The sequence below is a fragment of the Urocampus carinirostris genome, chromosome 1, assembly GCF_059441175.1.
Source record: "Urocampus carinirostris isolate Australia breed hairy pipefish chromosome 1, RoL_Ucar_1.0, whole genome shotgun sequence".
NCBI lineage: Eukaryota > Metazoa > Chordata > Actinopteri > Syngnathiformes > Syngnathidae > Urocampus > Urocampus carinirostris.
The window spans coordinates 2,273,547-2,280,000 of NC_142349.1; the positions used below are offsets into that span (position 1 = coordinate 2,273,547).

Below are 6,454 nucleotides of genomic sequence, written 5' to 3' on the forward strand. Positions count from 1 at the left end.
CCTTCTACCATACATACCTCCAAGCTGTAATTTACCCTTTCCTTTCCACTTTGTTTAACTCAAGGCTAACACATCAACCTTCCTTTTAGTCATCATCCTTCCGATCTCCTCTTTCTTCCACTCAGTCGCTTTTATTTTTATTTTTGATAAAAGTGAATAAAAACCACCGTTACCCATTATAGAGTAATGTTAATGTCAAAACATTGGATATACGATACACAGATTATATTGAGTAACTTTTAACTTTAGAAATTATGACTTAAAAGATGGAATGCTTTGTTTCAGGTGTACTTAAGAAGTTGAAAGTAGAACAATTTCTCTCATCAAGTGTCTTAACCATGCCAAACTGAGTTCAAAGAGCCTTTAAATTGTTTTTGCCCACCGCACCGCTCTGCTTTTATCTTACTTTTAGCACCGCTGTTTGGGACACGCAACACATTTGGTAGACGGAGGACGGGCAGGAGGTTGTGAAGGTTAGAGAGTGATTTACGCTCATCATTGCGTTTTTTGTTTCTGTAGATTTAAAAAGGGGAAAGTAATAGAAGGCCTGATCCAAATACAGTCCAAACACAATCCAACCCCCCATAATAATAAATAGTAAAAAATGATAATAAACGATAATAAATGATAACAGCTGGAATGGCCCCCGGCACCCCCGCGATCCTACTGAGGATAAGCTGTACAGATAATGGATGTAATAAATAATAATAAATGATGATAATGCCGTAAATTCCGGACTATAAGGCGTACCTGATTATAAGCCGCACCCTCCACACTTCGCTGCACCGGTATGTTAGCCGCACGCATCCACATTGAGAAGAGAAGTCCCTTTTAGCTGAACAAGTTTAATGGGGAAAACCTGCATAAATATATTGTTTCTCTTCTGCTTGCTAATTATCGAACACATCATAATATACCTCTAGCCTCTAGGTTGAAATGCTTGTTTCCAGCGAAGGGGCTGAGTTAAGGCCCTGATCCGACCAACTCATGCCCATCACTTTTCAAATCTTACGGTCGTCTGTACCAACGGGAAACGATACCGGTGGTTATCATTTGATTCAGACCTGCAAAGTCCAGGTGCACGTTGAAAGTAATCCAAGGAAAAAAAAAGTGTATATTTCCAAAGGTAAGGGTGGGGAAAAATATATATGCACTTTTGTCTGCGTTGTCCACAAACACTCACCTTTACTGGTTTCTACTTCCCATAATCCCCCGCGTCTGTTACGCCCCTTCTTTTTAATTGGTCAGTGCAAGACTTATCAGAACAAGTGTCCAAAATAAATACAAATAAATACATGACAAAAATATACAGTTGCAAATACATATTATACATGGTTACACATATTTACAAAGAAAGACGGTACACCGAGAGAGTTTTCAAAGCTTTAATAATAATAATAATAATATAACTTTCATCCCAAACCGTGCCTGTGAAAGGTACCACCACGCTACTCGTAACACGCTCGCAGGAATCCAAGTGTAGCTGTTAAACAAATGCTGTGCCGCAATTATGATATTGGCTATGAAGGTGAGGTGTGAGAAAGGCTTTTGGACTGGTGCCTGGAGGGTACCAGTCCAACTACGGCAAGATCCTCAGGGCTTTTAGGGACTGAAACAAATCCCGTCGACTATACTCCTGGGGGAAAACCGTGGCTTTATCCACTATCAAGGGCAACCGAAACTCTGTCGCAAATGTGGTGAGCATGGGCATTTGGCTGAGGTATGTGATCGAATTTTTTGTGGAAAGTGCAGAACAATTGGACATTCCTTTGAGGAATGTATCAATAGCAGAAAATGCAATCTCTGTGGAGAAACGAATCACCTCTTTAGAAACTGCCCGAATTCGTTTGCTAACAAATTGAAAGCTAGGAAGGCAGTTAACAAAGACAACAAAGACAATGAAATGATGTCAGACAACATAGATAATGAAATGAATAAATGTCACAAAGACAATGAAGTGAATAAAGATAACAAAGACAATGAAATTAATAAAGTCATGGAAATACAAAATGAAAATGAACAAGAAATTAATGAAGTTATAGAAATACCCAATGAAGATGAACAGGAAATGAATAAAGTTATGGAAATACCCAATGAAATTGATCAAGAAATGCACAAAGAAATTGGACAAGACAAACAAATTGAAAAAACAGATGTACCTACCAAAACCCCTGGAGCAGAGACCAGAAAATCAAAATTGAAACAGGAAGAACCTGGAAATTCTAATTCGATTTCTCATAAAATACCTGAATTTGGACATGACACACGAATAGAAAAAGCAACTGCCACTCCGAAAACACATATTAATCAGGAAGGGCCTGGAAGAGAGTTCAAATTAGCAAATTTGTTTGCTACGCCATTGCCGGGATTTGGAGAAGACAAACAAATCGAAAAGGCGAATGACTCTCCAAAAACCCATACGGGCACTGGAAAGAGGAGTAAAAGTAAGACAAAATTGGGAGTGGTGAAAAAACCAGAAACAAAGATAAGAGATTTAGAAGAAAGCCGATTGCCGGTGAATAAGCCCACAAGGGAACTGTATGAAGTTGAGACGGAGGAAGTCGGGGAGGGAAAAAATCTGACCCTTTGTGGGCAAGGAAGTAAGAGACCCTTTGATAGGTCCTCTGGCTCACCCCCTAACCCAGAAAAAAGGGGAAGACCTGGAACCACAGACAGAGAGTCAGAGGGTCCCAGAGTTTTCCCCGGTGAGTCTCAAAATGAGGTACTACTCTTAAGTGATGTGTCTGACACAGGTGACACTCTCGATGATCTCGATGATCACCAAAGAATGGACTCAGATCCCCCGGTTTTGTCTAACTAGTTTAAATACTTTAACAACAATTATGAACATTACATTCTCTACTATCAATGTGAGAAGTGTGAGATCAAAGGTTAAGGCTCACAGTGTTTTATCGTTCTTAAAAACTATCAGAACAGATGTGTTTTTACTACAGGAATGCTGCATCCCCTTTCTAAAAAATTATAAACAGTGGGAAGAGATTTGGCCATATCCGTCATTATGGAGTGGCTCGAATGAAAACCATAACGATGGGGTAGCCATTTTAATAAACAACCCTCAACTCATCATAAAGGGGAGTACTGTTATGAGAGACGGACGCGCAATCTTAGCAAGACTTTCTTATGTAGGGAATGATTTTAACCTCATTAACATATACGGCCATGCCGACAGACAACTCAGGTACGAACTTTTAGAGGACATCCAGTCGCATATGCAAGGCCATCAACCACTAATCGTGGGAGGAGATTTTAATTGCATCCTAAGTAGGAAGGATAGAAAGAGGAACGATGAGGAGTTTAAAGTAGATAAAACATCAACTTTATTACAAGACATGTGCCGGACATTTAAACTGGTGGACTGTTTCAAATCCATACATCCAGGAGAGGAGGGCTTCACCTGGTTCAGTAGTGACAATGCCAGAGCCTCTCGAATAGACTACATATTTACGAGGGGTTTAGCACAGAGTGATGCAAGATTAATTCCAGTTTTTTTTTCGGATCACTTGCTACTGTCCTGCTCTTTCTCATTTCCTTCAGGTATGACTGTTGGGAAGGGTTTGTGGAAGTTAAACTGCTCCCTGCTGGAGGATGAGGCTCTAGCCGCACAATACAGGGAGCTGTACAAAGACTGGCAGACCCTTCAAGACTCGTATGATTCACGAGCACAATGGTGGGAAATGACAAAGAAACGAACACAGACCTTTTTTAAAAATGCAGGGAAAAACAAGAAACTTAAAGAGATGAAACGCATGTCGGGACTACAAAGAAGACTCCAACGCTATTTCATCCTAACAGAAAAGGGGATGGACTTTAATGATGAAATCAAAGAGACCAAACAAGAACTAAACGCTTTGGCGGAAATAAAGAGCAAAGGCATCATAATAAGAAGCAGAGAAAGAGAAATAGAAGAAGGGGAAAAATGTACACGCTACTTTTTTTAAAAAATTATGGGCAAAAATGAGGGGATTTTTAAACTTCAAAACGAAAACGGGCAAATAACAAAGGAAAGTAGTGAAATAACCAGATTGGTCGAAGACTACTACAAAAAATTATTTGAAAAGAAAGAAACATATGAGAATGAAATGGGGCATGTATTAGATCATATTTCAAGATCAGTGCGTCAAGACCCCTTTTTAACATCGGACTTTACCCAAGATCAACTGAATGATTGCATAAAGACTATGAAAAAAGGCAAATCACCCGGGGAGGACGGACTCAACCTCGAATTTTACCGGACTTTTTGGGATATTTTAGCACCAGATCTGTTAACTGTTTTTAACGAATTTTCCAGTCGAGACCATATGCCAGACAGTTTCAGAATAGGGATAGTTACTCTATTGCACAAAAAAGGAGACAAAATTGACTTAAAAAACTGGCGACCCATAACGCTTTTAAACGTGGACTGTAAAATTTTCAGCAAGCTTCTAGCAACACGAATGTCTGTTGTCTTGGGAGACTTGGTTGATCCAGACCAAACCTGTGCCATTGTGGGAAGGAAGATCAGCGACAGTCTCATGCTGATCCGTGACACCATTTGTTATGCAAGAGACAGAAACATGCGACTAGCGGTCCTAAACCTAGACTTTGAAAAAGCCTTTGATCGAGTCTCGCACCAATACCTCTTCAGGGTATTGCAAAAATGTGGTTTTCCCCAAAAATACATCAAGTGGGTAGGACTGCTATACCGAGACATCTACAGCAAATTCATGATTAACGGGAATTTATCGGAAGCAATCGAGATCAACTGCGGTGTACGTCAAGGTTGCCCTATGTCTCCCCTTCTCTATGTTCTTTGCATTGAACCTTTGGCACAAATGTTAAGAAAAGATAGATTTGTCGAAGGCATCAATATCCCAGGAAGTGGGGGACAAATTTCCAAGTGTGTTTTGTACATGGATGATTTTAATATTTTGTGTACTGACCGCGCATCTGTTGAAAGAGCCCTTGACTTGACTGACCTGTTTGGGAGGGCGTCTGGGTCAAGGCTAAATAGAGAAAAATCACAAGTGAAGTTTTATGGAATGTGGAAAGAGACAGAAAAGGCAGGACTCCCGCTGACGGTGTTAAAGACAGACCAGAAAATCCTAGGGATAAAATTCAATGCGGATGGAGGAGGCGAGACCAACTGGGATGACGTGACAAGGAAAGTTAAGCAAAAACCTTTTTTTTGGTCACTAAGAAAACTGACAATAGAGGGGAAGGTCCTAATCATCAAAGCGATCATCCTCCCAATGCTTTTGTCAATCAGTTTAATTTTTATGCCTAAAAGAAACGTGCTGTTACAACTGGACCGAGCCATCTTTCGCTTTGGGGCTCAAAGTGGGAAAGGATAAAAAGAGATACAATGAAAAAGAAAAAGGAAAAAGGGGGGAAAGGAGTGCCTGACCTCCAGCTTTTCCTGGGAAGCAAATATGTCTCTCTCCACTTCCAAAACGCTGTGGGCCCACCCAACAACCCGAAAAGTCAAGCAATGACCTGTTTTTGGATGGGCTCATATTTGCGGAAGCTAAAGCTTGTACCAGACAATCGTTTGATTCCAGTTTCGTTTAACTTGCCACCAACACATCTCTTTATTCGGGATTTTTTGAAGAAGTTTGATTTGGAAACGCAGGAATGTCACACTTTGCAAAACCACAGGGCCCTTATTGCTATTGTGCAAGAGCGAGCTACAGTAAGCCCTGTGCGGGGGCTTGCATTTGGCGAATCCACAACGGTTTGGAGCAACGTCAATCATCCTGCCCTCCCAAACAGACTACGAGACTTGTCATGGATGGTGGCTCATGAAGTTCTCCCAGTCAGAGCTGTAATGCACCACCGAGGAATGTCAGCGACTTCGACGTGCCCTCGACCTGGCTGTGGCGCCCAGGAGTCGGTGAGGCACCTTTTTTGTGAGTGCAGCGCTGCCCAGGTCTTGTGGACAATGGCCGAACAACTAGGAAAGTTCCCGGACTTGCCAGCAGGAGAGGTCCCTGATGCACAGTACGTGCTTTACGGGGTGAGTCGGTCGAGGAGGCCTCGGAACGACTTTGCCAGGGACTGGCTCACTCTCGCCGCCATCAAGGACGCCATCTGGACCTCCAGAAACCTGCTGGTATGGAGGTGCAGGCAGATCCCCCCCGTGGCTGTGCTCCAAATGGCTGCAGATACCATACAATCTGCGAGCGGCGGGCCTAGGACGCAGCCATAAAGAAGACTCGTCTGCACCCACCCGGAGGGGGGAGCCGGAGCTACACTGTGGGAGTCCCGGCAGCAACGGCCTGGGTTGTGGAACCCAGAAGGGAGAGGACCCACGCAGAAGGGAAAGGACCCACACAGAGGACTGGAAGAATGCTGCTTGGGAGGGTGGGATGGCAGAGCTATGCCCTTGCACAATAGTATTGCCTTTTACACGCTGGTTAACTACTGTTAAAAGAAAATAACTCTGAAATTGTTTAAT

At 42.4% G+C, this 6,454-nt stretch overlaps 1 protein-coding gene across 3 annotated transcripts in view; it reads left to right on the forward strand.

Annotated features, from left to right (window-relative positions):
• Nucleotides 1-6,454, forward strand: part of rras (RAS related) — a 35,131-nt gene that overhangs the window by 25,160 nt on the left and 3,517 nt on the right. The window contains exon 7 of one of the 3 annotated variants that reach the window (XR_015850554.1): nucleotides 413-473. The exons of the other annotated variants lie outside the window; for them this stretch is intronic. The gene's annotated coding sequence lies outside the window, so the exon portion shown is untranslated. The remainder of the gene's footprint in view (nucleotides 1-412; nucleotides 474-6,454) is intronic. 3 annotated transcript variants of the gene reach the window in all.